The 12,521-nt window shown below is 48.0% G+C and overlaps 1 protein-coding gene across 3 annotated transcripts in view; it reads left to right on the top strand.

Moving 5' to 3' along the window:
- LOC135045595 (complement decay-accelerating factor-like) overlaps positions 1–12,521 on the top strand; it is a 449,130-nt gene that overhangs the window by 295,920 nt on the left and 140,689 nt on the right. The gene's annotated exons all lie outside the window — the stretch shown is intronic.

Genomic DNA, 12,521 nt, shown 5'->3' on the forward strand with positions numbered 1-12,521 from the left:
TTTTGTTTTCATCCATAATGTTTCATTTTATGTATTAAACGTATAAAAAAGACATACTTGTGTAGCAGATTGCATTTTTTTTAACATGTTCAAAGCTACTGTAAATTGTCTTTCCTTAATATGACCATTATTACTGTACTTTCACATACTGTAATTGTTACTTCATAAGGAAATAAATATATATATATATATATATATATATATATATATATATACTGTATGAACAGAAGATCCGCAAATATCACCATTAGGTCAAATGCAGGTGCAGGGTCAGCCAACTGTCATATAGAAAATATTCATAGAATCCACTAGGCTTCTAACAAGGATTATGACCAGCACACCATATGACTGCCAAACATTTAATGCAGCAGCATGAATCCAAATGATGTTGTATAAATTACCAGCATATGCAGTGTTGGGGAACCTTTGGCACTCCGGCTGTTGTTGAACTATACATACCAGTATGCCCTGCTACAGTTTTGTTATTTGGCTATGCTAAAACTGTAGCAGGGCATGCTGGAATGTATAGTATGTGCCCAAGGTTCCCCATCACTGGCATAGGGTATATCAGGCCAGTATACTTGCAACAGGTCATCAGCATGAAGACATCCAATCAATTAAAGGGGAAGCCATGCTCTGAACCCATTCTGTCTCAGCATGTCCCGACGGCTGTTCTGAATCACCTTCTTCAGGGGCGTGCAGTCATAATTTGGATTCATGCTGCTGCATTAAATGTTTGGCAATCATATGCTGTGCTGGTTATAACCCTTGTTAGATGCCTAGTGGATTCTATGGATATTTTCTATATATAATATATATACACATATATTTATATACATAGCTTAAAAATGTGTGGTATGAGATGGAGTTGGGACTATTTCACATACTCAGGGACACAGCAACAGAAACATTGTGATAACTATTTTATACAAATATTTCTGGAGCTGAATGAGCTGTGGCCCTAACACATTACTATTCCACTGATCATTTTAACCACTTAACTGACAAATGTAATAGTTTTTGCTTTTTATATATATACATGTCCTTCCTAGGTCCCCATGCTAAAATCACTTCCCACCCACAGTGGATAAAGCTGCCCTCCCCCCGTGGCAAAAGATCCACAGCAGTATCGCCTCCTAATGGTGATAGTGGCAGAGCACAGTGTGAATGGGCATCCATGTATTGGTAACTCCCCCTCCACCCCGTGTGTCACTTTATATGCATGCGGTTATTTTTAATACTGTATATACCCCGCCCCCCCAGCAAAATATACTTTTTGTGGGCATAACCCATACCCATAGCCCCCCAGTGCCAATAGATCCCCCAGTTAGCCCCCCTTTCCGTGTGCCATAGCTCTGCCCCCTTACCTTACTGCAGTGCAAGGCGGACCATGGGGCAGCTGATCTCTACTCATGCAGATGCCAGCATATTGGTGCTCAGAGGGGAAGTATGCTGTTACTGCACATGTGCCCCAGAGTGCATTATGGGGTGCGATTTCAGGGATGATTATCAGCGGTAACAGACTTCTACCTCACTTCCGTGGGGTGGAACAGGAGGAGGTGATCCATTCTGCACTATGCAGAACAGATCTCATCTATAATAGACAAGGGACGCAGCAAGATGGCATAGACGCATGGAATACAACTGTTTCAGGTAAGCCCCAGTGACTGCAGTCACGTCCCATATGTTAGTGCCAGGCAAGTGGTTAATTCACATAATGATCCTCCTCTGCAGATTGCAGTATTCAATTTAAGTCGGAACTGCCGTTTAGTCGGAAAGACTGCAGTTTCCGACTTTGTTAGGTCGAATCGTGATTCAACCTATTCAATGGGGCTGCCGTTTTTCCGACTTGTCGGAAAACGTGGATCGGCGGATTAGCCGCAGATTCACGCGTTTTGTCCGATTTGCGGCCAACCCAACAGGTTTTAGTCCCATTTTCGACAATGTCAATCCGACTTTAAAAAAAGTCGGATTGATATTGTCAAAAACGGCCAAAACCTGTCGGATTTGGCCGCAAATTGAATACTGATATGTCAGCTCAGTTCATGAATAGACCCCTAAGAGAGGTCAATATTAATTATAATGATATGGACTACAGGGGATGGAAAACATCCCCTGTAGTCCATATCATTATAATTAATCTTGACCTCTCTTAGGGGTCTATTCATGAAGCAGTGGAAAGAGTGGAGAAGAGAGTCAGTGGAGAAGTTGCCCATTGCAAACAAACAGCAGCTCTGTATATTTTATAGTTTGCAAATTATAAATGTTATTTCAATGCTGGTTGATTGCCATGGGCAACTTCTCCACTGGCTTGCTTCTTCACACGTTTCACTGATTCATGAATATACCCCTTAGAATGATTAACTTACATATTTTGTATGTCCAATAAACAGTACTAACAACGAGAAAAGGTGCTCGCTTGGGATCAGCCAGTTCCAATTTAAGACTAGTTAGTAGATGTCTCAAAACCCAGAAGTGCTCTAAGGCACTTAGCAATATAGGGAAGAGAGAATAGGCGATGCTTATACTAGTCAACTAAAATATACTCTCAAAGATACAACCAAAAGAGCTAGAATACTTTCTCTTAAATCCTAGTGGATACTGGGGAATACTAGATTACTATGGGGTATAGATCGGGTCCACTGGAGCCTGGCACTTTAAGAAACTAATAGTGTATGCTGGCTCCTTCCCTCTATGCCCCTCCTAGCAGACTCAGTTTAGAAAATGTGCCCAAGGAGGCGGGAGCATTCTGTTTGCTCTCCAGAGAGTTTTCTTCCGAAATTTATTTTAGTTTATCATTTTCAGGCACACTAGTTGGCAACCAGTCTGCCTGCTTCGTGGCACTTAAGGGGGGAGACCGAACCAACTTCCTTAGAGTTAATGGTCATCCCAGCTAACAGGACACTGAGCTCCTGAGGTGATGTTCTCACACTCCCAGAGGTTGAGCCCACCCCTTAACAGATGCCGAAGACGGTCGCGGTGCGGTAGTGTTACACCGGGGACCCGGTTAGCGGGTTCCCAGTGCATGATGGCGGCATGCGGCACAGTGTTCACCCCGCTCTGGACTGCGGTGCAAACTGACTACCCAGACTGGCAACAAGTAAACGAGGGCTATATACTCTCGTTTTACACACAGTATATGGAGAAGCCAGTCTAAAAATAATACAGGAACCGCGCGCCATTATGGGGGCAGGGCTCTCGGAGAGCGGGACCAAAAGGCGCCATTTCCTGCTGCTGCTGCACAGGCTGCACGCGGAGACTGCTCCTCCAGGACCCACTGAAGTACCATTGTACACTGGCACCAGGGGGTTATAGTAAGGGGGGAGCTCATTATTAGAGGTTTCACAGCTGTGTGGACAATTACATACCTCCCAACTTTTCATTCTTCTAAAGAGGGACACACGTGCGGGGCGGGGCCTAAGAAAAGGGGGCATGGCTTCGAGGGAGGACCCGCGATCGTGAGCCACGCCCCGTTTTTGTCACTGAGGGGGCATGCCCAGCGCTCTGTGAGCCACTGGCATGCCCCCTCTCCCTCTGACTCCAGTGATGCGCACAGCGTCTATTCACCGCTGCTCTGCTAAGCAGGGCAGCGAGAGCCAGCCTCCCAACAGCCCCCCCTTCCCCACCGTGGGACACTGCGGCCCGCGGGAGGGAAGCGGGACAGTCCCCAAAAAACGGGACTGTCCCGCGAAAATCGGGACAGTTGGGAGATATGCAATTACAGTACACTCAGAGGTCACCCAGCTGGTAGCTGCTCAGTCTGTGGTGTAGTGTGTGGGTTCCCATATCTCTCTGTGTCACTCCATTCAGGGTGGTCTGAGTAGGTGTGCATATCTCACTAATACTGCTGTGTTTTTAATACTAATCTGTGTATTTCTGCAGCGGGGTACACTGGTATTCCAAAGGGAATAACACCAGGGTGTAGAGTAGGATCTTGATCCAAGGCACCAACAGGCTAAAAGCTTTGACTGTTCCCAAGATGCTCAGCGCCGCCTCCTCTATAACCCCGCCTCCGTGCACATGAGCTCAGTTTGTAAGTTGGTGCCTGCAGTGCTATTTTAAAGAAGATAGAAGACTTCAAGGGCTGCAGCAGAGGCACTCTGGTGCTAGATATCATTTTTATATCTCCGTCTGCAGCTCCATCACCTCCCCCAGTGGCGCTGTATACTCCCGCATCACTGGCCGGGAAGTTACAGCAGAGGCTCCGGTTCTTCACCCAGGGCACACACACTAACCGACGTTCTCCGGGATCGCGTGGTCACTCTGAGGGAGGAGGTAAAAGGGTCCCCCAGGCGATCCGGCGTGGCCATTAAGAGGCGGGCAGCGCGCGCTGGCGTGGACACTGTGGCCGTACAGGGACCCCACTAACCACCAGGGCAAGGGCACAGGTTGGATTAGGCTATAATCCATTTTCTTAAGACCCGCAGCACCCGGTGGTGAAAGAAAGGGGATAAGGCTCTGGCCTGAAGCCCCTCCCCCAGCCCCTGGGCGTCATTTAGAGTAAATGTTCCCGCCCTGGAGCTGCATCTCTCTGTCTCCCTCACTCCCTGTCAGTGTTTGAGCACCACTGCACACAGCTGCACTGATTCTGGGACTGCTGGGTGAGGCCTCGTCTGTAAAGCCGCCTGCATCATCAGTGCTGTGCATTTACAGGACACTTAAGTATTCTACATGTCGTTTAGACAGTATTAGTTAAGAACAAGTGCATACTTCAGGGTTATTTAGTACAAGTACCCTGTGATATTCATCCAGTTTTTACTGTGCATTGATATATCTTTTTATATACATAGCTTTACTCAGTAATAGTATTGCTAGTCCAGTGCAGTTTTATTGTTTGTCATAATTCCTGCATTGTACATGTGACTGTGTGTGTGTGTGTGTGTGTGTGTGTGTGTGTGTGTGTGTGTGTGTGTGTGTGTGTGAGTATATAGTTGCTGGGTGATCTCTACTCCGTGTATCTCACTCCTACTGCTATCCCTATATTCTGTAACCTGAGGAGGCTCCGTGCGTCAGGGTTATTAGATAATATAGGTATATGACAGGATATACGTATTTTGTATTTTTCTCTGTGTTTTTCAGTCACATTTTACCTCAGAAATACTCTGTTTGTGCTGTCACACTGCACGGGGGGGTTTGTGTTAGGTATTATATCTGCTGATATTGTACTGTGTCGCCCGTGCTTTACGCTTTCATATCATGTCAGCTACAGGGGGCGATGGGTCTGGGTCTGATTCCGCCGTGTGTGGTTATGATGTACCAGATGCATTTGAGGATAACATGGCTGCGGAGGGTTCAGGTTTGGGGGTTCTGTACCCCCCAGTCAGTTTGTAACAACGGAGGCACATCAGGGCCCGCCTTGGTCTGCCTTTTCTAATTTACTGACTACGCTGGTAACTAGACTTGCGCCCCCTATGGGACCTCCAGTGCTGTTTCAGCCTTATATGGTCCCTGCGGTTAATCCGCCATGGACAGATGCTCTGAGCACTCAGTTACAGCACTTGAATAACTCTTTGGATAAATGTATTCCTGACCGTCGCCCGCCTAAGACTAAACCTAAGAGGTTCTCTAAGCAGGCTGTTACTTCCTCTCAATCCACGCATGTTCTAGATACCTCTTCCGATGAAGATGGCGTGTATACTGACCCCACAGACTCTGATTATGAAGTTTCTGATGGGGAATCTGTTTCACAGGTGGATGTTCCTGATGGGTGGTCTTCACTTTGCCGGCGGTCGGGCTCCCGGCGACCAGCATACCGGCGCCGGAATCCCCACCGCCGGCATACCGACAGCTATTCTCCCTCTTCGGGGTCCACCACCCCCCTGGAAGGAGAACGCGCGCCACTGTGCCCGCAGCGAGCCCGCAAGGGTCTCATTTACGCTTGCCCAGCTGTCGGTATGCCGGCGGTCGGGATTCTGGCGCGGGTATTCTGGTCGCCAGGAGCCCGACCGCCGGCAACACATACTACACCCGTTCCTGATCTCTTAGAGGCTATCAGGCTCATTCTTCAGATTGATGATGATCCTGAACCTGCTACTGCATCTAAGAAACAGGACAGGTTCAAACGTCAGAAGGTTGCTAAATTGGTTTTACCTCATTCTGACCACTTGGTTGACATATATACGTCAGGAATCCTGGTAGAACCCAGGAAAGAAATTCAACCCGCACAAGAAGATGCTATCCCGCTATCCCCTTGCGGCAGAATTTAGTAAAAATTGGGAAACACCACCGCCGGTGGACTCGCAGATCGCTCGGCCGGTGGTATCATCTGCTCTGCCTGTCACTACCGTTACTTCTCTCTAGGAGCCAACGGATAAGCGTGTGGAGGGCTGCTTAAAAGCTACTGTATATATACCCTTGCAGGGGCTGCGCATAGGCCCACCATTGCGGCTACTTGGGCCTCAGAAGCTATTGAGGCGTGGGCTTAGGAAATAGAGGCTGAGTTTCCGTCCAATTTTTCTGAACATGCCAGACAATGTCTCTCTTATATTGTCACGGCATCTCATTACATTAAAGAAGCAGCTTCAGATGCAGGTGTTCTGATGGCCAAGGCTGCTACGACATCCATTTTGGCTCTCTGTATTCTCTGGTTGCGGTCCTGGTCAGTGGACTTGGACTCTAAGAAAACCCTGGAGGTGCTCCCATTTAAAGGAAACCTCCTCTTTGGTGAGAATCTCAACAAGATTGTCGCTGACTTGGCGTCTACTAAGACTGCATGTCTACCTAGTACTACTCCTTCGGCCCCGAAGGCTAAGAGTACTTCCTTTCGTTCTTTTCGCCCTCCGGGTAAAGCAAAGGGTCAGGCTTACCCGAAACAGTCTTGCACTTCCAAAACCACCAAGCCCAAGCGTGCCTGGGCTGCCCATCAGCCGGCTTCCAGATCTGACAAGCCTGTGGCATGACGGGGCGGGCCTACCCCTGGGGGATCCCAGGGTGGGAGGCCGACTTCTACAGTTCACCCAGGTATGGTTGAAGACCACTTCAGATGCTTGGGTAGGGAAGTCATCACTCACGGATACGCTATATCCTTCAAGACACGCCCCCCTCCTCGCTGTTGCCTGACGGACATCCCTTCGGATCAGGTGAATGCAACAACTCCGTTTAGTGGTACAATCCCTCCTGGACACCGGAGTGGTAGTGCCGGTGCCTCTGGGTCAGAGGGGCAGGGGCTACTATTCAACGCTGTTCCTAGTCCCCAAACCAAATGGTTCCTCCTGGCCCATTCTCAACCTCAAATCTTTGAACAAGTTTGTGAGGGTCTCCAAGTTTCGTATGGAGACCCTTCGCTCTATTGTCCTGGCTTTGGAACCAGGGGACTATATGGTATCCCTGGATATAAAGGATGCTTACCTGCATATCCCTATTGTCATGTCACATCAGCAATACCTGCGGTTTGCTATTGGCAATCTTCATTACCAATTCTGGGCCTTACCATTTGGTCTAACCACGGCTACGCGAATTTTCACCAAGGTCTTGGCAGTTATGACGGCTTCACTCCGCCGTCAGGGCATCTGGATCCTGCCGGATCTAGACGACCTGCTGATCCTGGCAAATTCCCCAGAAGTTCTCCTCCGTCATTTGGAATTGACGGTCCAGTTTCTGCAAGCCCACGGGTGGCTCATCAACTGGAAGAAATCATCCTTGGTCCCTGCCCAGAGCAAGGTGCATTTGGGAGCGTTGTTGGACACACACAACCAGAGGTTGTTTTTGTCACAGGAGAGAGTCCTGAAGTTTAAGGACAAGATCCGTTGCTTCCTCTCTCGTCCGCGTGTGTCGATACACTCGGCAATGCAAGTACTAGGCATCATGGTGTCGGCTTTCGACATGGTGGAGTATGCTCAATTTCATTCCCGCCTTCTGCAGAAACTGATTCTTGCCAAGTGGGACGGCCTGCCTCACTGGATCAGGTCTCAAATGATCTCCTTGTCTCCGGAGGTCCATCTGTCACTGACCTGGTGGCTGCAGGACCAACAATTGAGCAGGGGTCGTCCCTTCTGGATCTCCAACTGGGTCCTTCTAACGACGGATGCCAGTCTAAGGGGTTGGGACACGGTGTTGGAGCAACACTCTCTTCAGGGTTGGTGGACCAGGGAGGAGTCTCTCCTCCCGATAAACATTCTGGAATTGCGGGCAGTGTTCAATGCTCTGAAACTGGCCCAGCATCTGGTGCTGAACAGGCCTTTTCAAGTACAGTCAGACAACGCTACCACGGTGGCGTACATAAATCATCAAGGCGGCACTCGAAGCCGCATGGCAATGAGGGAAGTGTCAAAGCTTCTTCAATGGGCGGAACGCAAGATAAAATATTGTGGGCGCACCGAAAAAATACTTAATTAGCAGCTGCTGGTTTTGTAAAACACAATTTTATTCACAATATAGTTGAAAGTACAACTATCAATCCTTACACATCATAAAAGACTCTATTAAAAATAGACACGTGTCTTTAACTGGAAACTTGCTAATATAGCATAAATTGCTGGTTATTTAGACATGGAATTGCATGCATGCACCGGAAATTGGTGATCACTGATTAATACTGCACATAGAGCTCAAGCAGGATGTTAGTATAGCAAGGCAGTTCTTATCGTTAAAAGGCTGTTTATACTTCACCACTGTGAAGCTGATCCTGTGAAGTCCAGTTAGATATAGGAACACATGAGTCCTCAGAGCGGGCAGTGTCCACATCCGTATTACTGACCCATAAACATGTAATAGCGATCCTTTTTACTGACCAGTCCCAGACCTGCCGCACTGCGGTGGCTCTCCGTTAGTTTGTCCTGATGTTAGGCCGCTATATGTCTCCTGCGGCCACACGGTGCCGGGGCTGGATAGCAAACTCGATGCTGCAGGGGACACACGTTCGCCGCGTTCCGCGACTTCCGGGTTCGGGGCTTCCGGCTGCGTTCCACTGACGTGTGTAGGTCAACTGACGCGTTTCTCCGCCTCTACAGGGGGTGGTTTCATCAGAGGTATAGCTGGGAAGACTCAGTGTCTGTATTTATACCCACTATGGATAAATAATTGATTGCAGCTGTGATGAGTTAATTGTTATCCATTTTGTGAATCAACACCAGCAATTTGTATTATAAAACCAGCAGAAACCAGATAATTACATATTCCTCCATCCTATGATTTGAAAACCATTAAGAAGAATAGATTTTAAAACGTATCTCTAAACACATTAGTTTCTTATTTGTTAATTACATCTTACTAAACATATACTTTATTACAAAAAAAATATATATTCATACAAAAATTCTTCAATGGGCGGAACGCATCTGCCAGCCATATCGGCAGTGTTCATTCCGGGGGTCCTCAGCTGGGAAGCGGACTCCCTCAGTCGTCAGGACGTACACGCTGGAGCGTGGAGCCTTCATCCAGAATTATTTAAAATCCTAGTTGACAAGTGGGGCCTACCATATGTAGACCTGATGGCGTCTCGACACAATCACAAGGTTCCGGTCTTCGGAGCAAGAACAAGGGATCCTCAAGCGGCTTTCGTGGACGCACTGGCAATTTCATGGAACTTTCGGCTGCCGTACGTGTTCCCTCCGGTGTCACTCCTGCCCAGAGTAGTGAGGAAGTTCAAGCAAGAAGGAGGAAACCTTCCACTAATAGCTCCAGCGTGGCCCAGATGGCATTGGATCTCAGACCTACAGGGTCTCTCGCTAGAGCGTCCTCTTCTGCTTCCGCAATGACAAGACCTCCTCGTTCAGGGCCCTTGTGTTTACCAGGATTTGGCCCGACTGGCTTTGACGGCGTGGCTCTTGAACCTTCCTTACTGAGGGCCAAAGGATTTTCTGAGGCGGTCATTCAAACTATGTTGAAGGCCCGTAAGCCGGCTTCTGCTTGGATTTACCATAGGGTCTGGAATTCTTACTTTGCTTGGTGCGCATCTAACAATCATGACGTTTACAAGTTTAGTACGGCCAAACTTTTGGCCTTTCTACAACAAGGCCTGGACTTGGGCCTTCGGCTGGCCTCCCTCAAGGTTCACATTTCTGCCTTGTCGTTATGGTTTCAGAGAAAAATTGCGACTTGCGCAAGACTTGCGCCTGATGTTCATACATTCACCTAGGGTGTTTTACAGATTCAACCTCCCTATGTCCCACCTATGGCTCCTTGGGATTTGTCGGTGGTTCTGGAGGCTTTGCAAGAGTCTCCGTTTGAACCTCTTGAATCTGTGGACCTTAAATGGCTTTCCCTCAAGGTCTTGTTTCTGCTGGCTATTGCCTCTGCTAGATGGGTATCAGATTTGGGTGCCTTGTCTTGTAGGTCCCCTTATCTGATTTTTCACCGTGACCGGGCAGTTCTTAGAACGTGCCCTGGCTATCTGCCTAAGGTGGTGTCTTCTTTCCACCTTAACCAGGAGATTGTGGTTCCGGCCTTTGTCTCTCCGGATTTATCCTCCAAAGAGTGGTCTTTGGATGTGGTACGGGCTCTCCGTTTCTATGTGAAGAGGTCGGCCTCTGTTAGGAAGTCTGATTCTCTCTTTATACTGTTTGGTTTTCACAAACGTGGCTGGCCTGCTAACAAGCAGACCTTGGCCAGATGGATTAGAATGGTGATTGCACATGCTTATGTACAGGCTGGCCTTCCAGCTCCTGTTGTACCTTCTTGGGTGGCCCGCCGGGGTGAGACCCTTGAACAATTGTGCAAGGCGGCTACGTGGTCCTCAGTGAACACGTTCATAAGGTTCTATGCCTTCTATACTTCCGCCTCCCAGGATGCTTCCTTTGGACGCCAGGTTCTTGTGCCCACTACAGTGCTTCCCCTCCCATAAGGAACTGCTTTAGAACATTCCCGATGTTATTCCCTGGGGAATACCAGTGTACCCCGCTGCAGAAAACGAGATTTATGGTAAGAATTTACCCTTGTTAAATCTCTTTCTGCGAGGTACACTGGATTCCACAGGGAGCCCACCCTGATGCACTTTGCTTCTTTGGGTTGGTATGGCATTAGCCGCTGATACCTTCTCCTGTCGTGAGAATGTGGTATCTGTGGCTACTATCTGTTGTCGTCTCTTTTACCTGCTACTGCATTGGACTGGTTGACAAAATTGAGCTCCTGTGCACGGAGGCGGGGTTATAGAGCAGGCGGCGCTGAGCATCTTGGAAACAGTCAAAGCTTTTGGCCTGTTGGTGCCTCGGATCAAGATCCTACTCTACACCCCGATGTTATTCCCTGTGGAATCCAGTGTACCTCGCAGAGATTTAACAAGGGTAAGTTCTTACCATAAATCTCGTTTTTCTGCTCAAGCATAACTGCTAATAAGTCTGTGAGTACTATGTGCAAGGCTAGGTTTACACCTTCCCCACAGGGGTCACTTATGTGTACCCAATGCTCAGTTCCTTCACAAGGTAGTGATATGCAGGCACCAGAGTGGATGGAATCATATAAAACTATGATTTCCAATATTAATTCAGAGTTAGCTATGGCTAAGCTAGAAAGGCAAACCCTGAAACAAATTATGGACACGTTTATGGTAACTGCTGCCGACCACAGACTGGCTCTTCAGCCCCCCCTGTTGGTCTCTCAGAAATGCACTCTCCCTCAATTGTTGCAATCTGACACTGATTCTGAGCTACCAGAGCTTGATGAGGGAGAGGCTGAGGTGGACAAGGATGATTCCCTGTCCCCGGGTGTTGAAGCCCTCATTTATGCAATAATTAAAGAGGTGCTTAATATCCCTAATAAGGAAGAAGAGCAGACAGAGGAATTTCATTTTAATGTAAAGCCAAAGTCCTCTGCAACCGTTCCGGTTTCTAAAGAATAAGATTCCCTGGCCAGGGCAGCATGGCTTAATCCTGAGAAGAAATGTATTACCCCTAAACGTGTGTTAAATTAATTCCCCTTCCCTACAGAGGATAGGAAAGTCTGGATAGCCCATCCGACAGTTACCTATAGCTGGGGCTGTTTCACCTAAAGACTCAGCTGATCGCAAAATTGAAACCACTCTTAAATCAATTTATACTGCAGCAGGTGTAGCCCAACACCCTACCATAGGATTTCTAGAGCCATGGTAAAATGGTCTGATGACATTTTTAAAGGGTTGCTCACACTACCTCAAGAAGAGATTACATTATTATTACAACACATCCAGGATGCTGCAAACTTTATGAGTGAGGCCGTTAAGGAACTTAGTCTCATTAATGGCCGTACCACTGCTATGGCAGTATGGGCTCGTAGAGCCCTGTGGCTGCGTCAATGGTCAGTGGATGCTGATTCCAAAAAAGGAGTTGAAAACCTTCCTTTTACAGGTGATGCCTTGTTTGAGGAAGAACTGAACAAGTGGATATCTCAGGCAACTGCAGGTAAATCTACATTTCTGCCGTCTGTCCGCCACCTGCCAGGCGTCCCTATTCTGGACCATCCCTACAGTCCTTTCGGGTGGCCAGATTCAGAGGCAGGACCAGAGGTGTCTCCAATGCTGCTAGAGGATCTCGCAGTAACTCTCGTAAACCAGCTGCTGCTGGACCTGCATACCAGGCCTCAGGATCCTCTTCCACAAAGCCCAACGTGTG

This window comes from Pseudophryne corroboree, chromosome 2, assembly GCF_028390025.1.
Source record: "Pseudophryne corroboree isolate aPseCor3 chromosome 2, aPseCor3.hap2, whole genome shotgun sequence".
Taxonomy (NCBI): Eukaryota; Metazoa; Chordata; class Amphibia; order Anura; family Myobatrachidae; genus Pseudophryne; species Pseudophryne corroboree.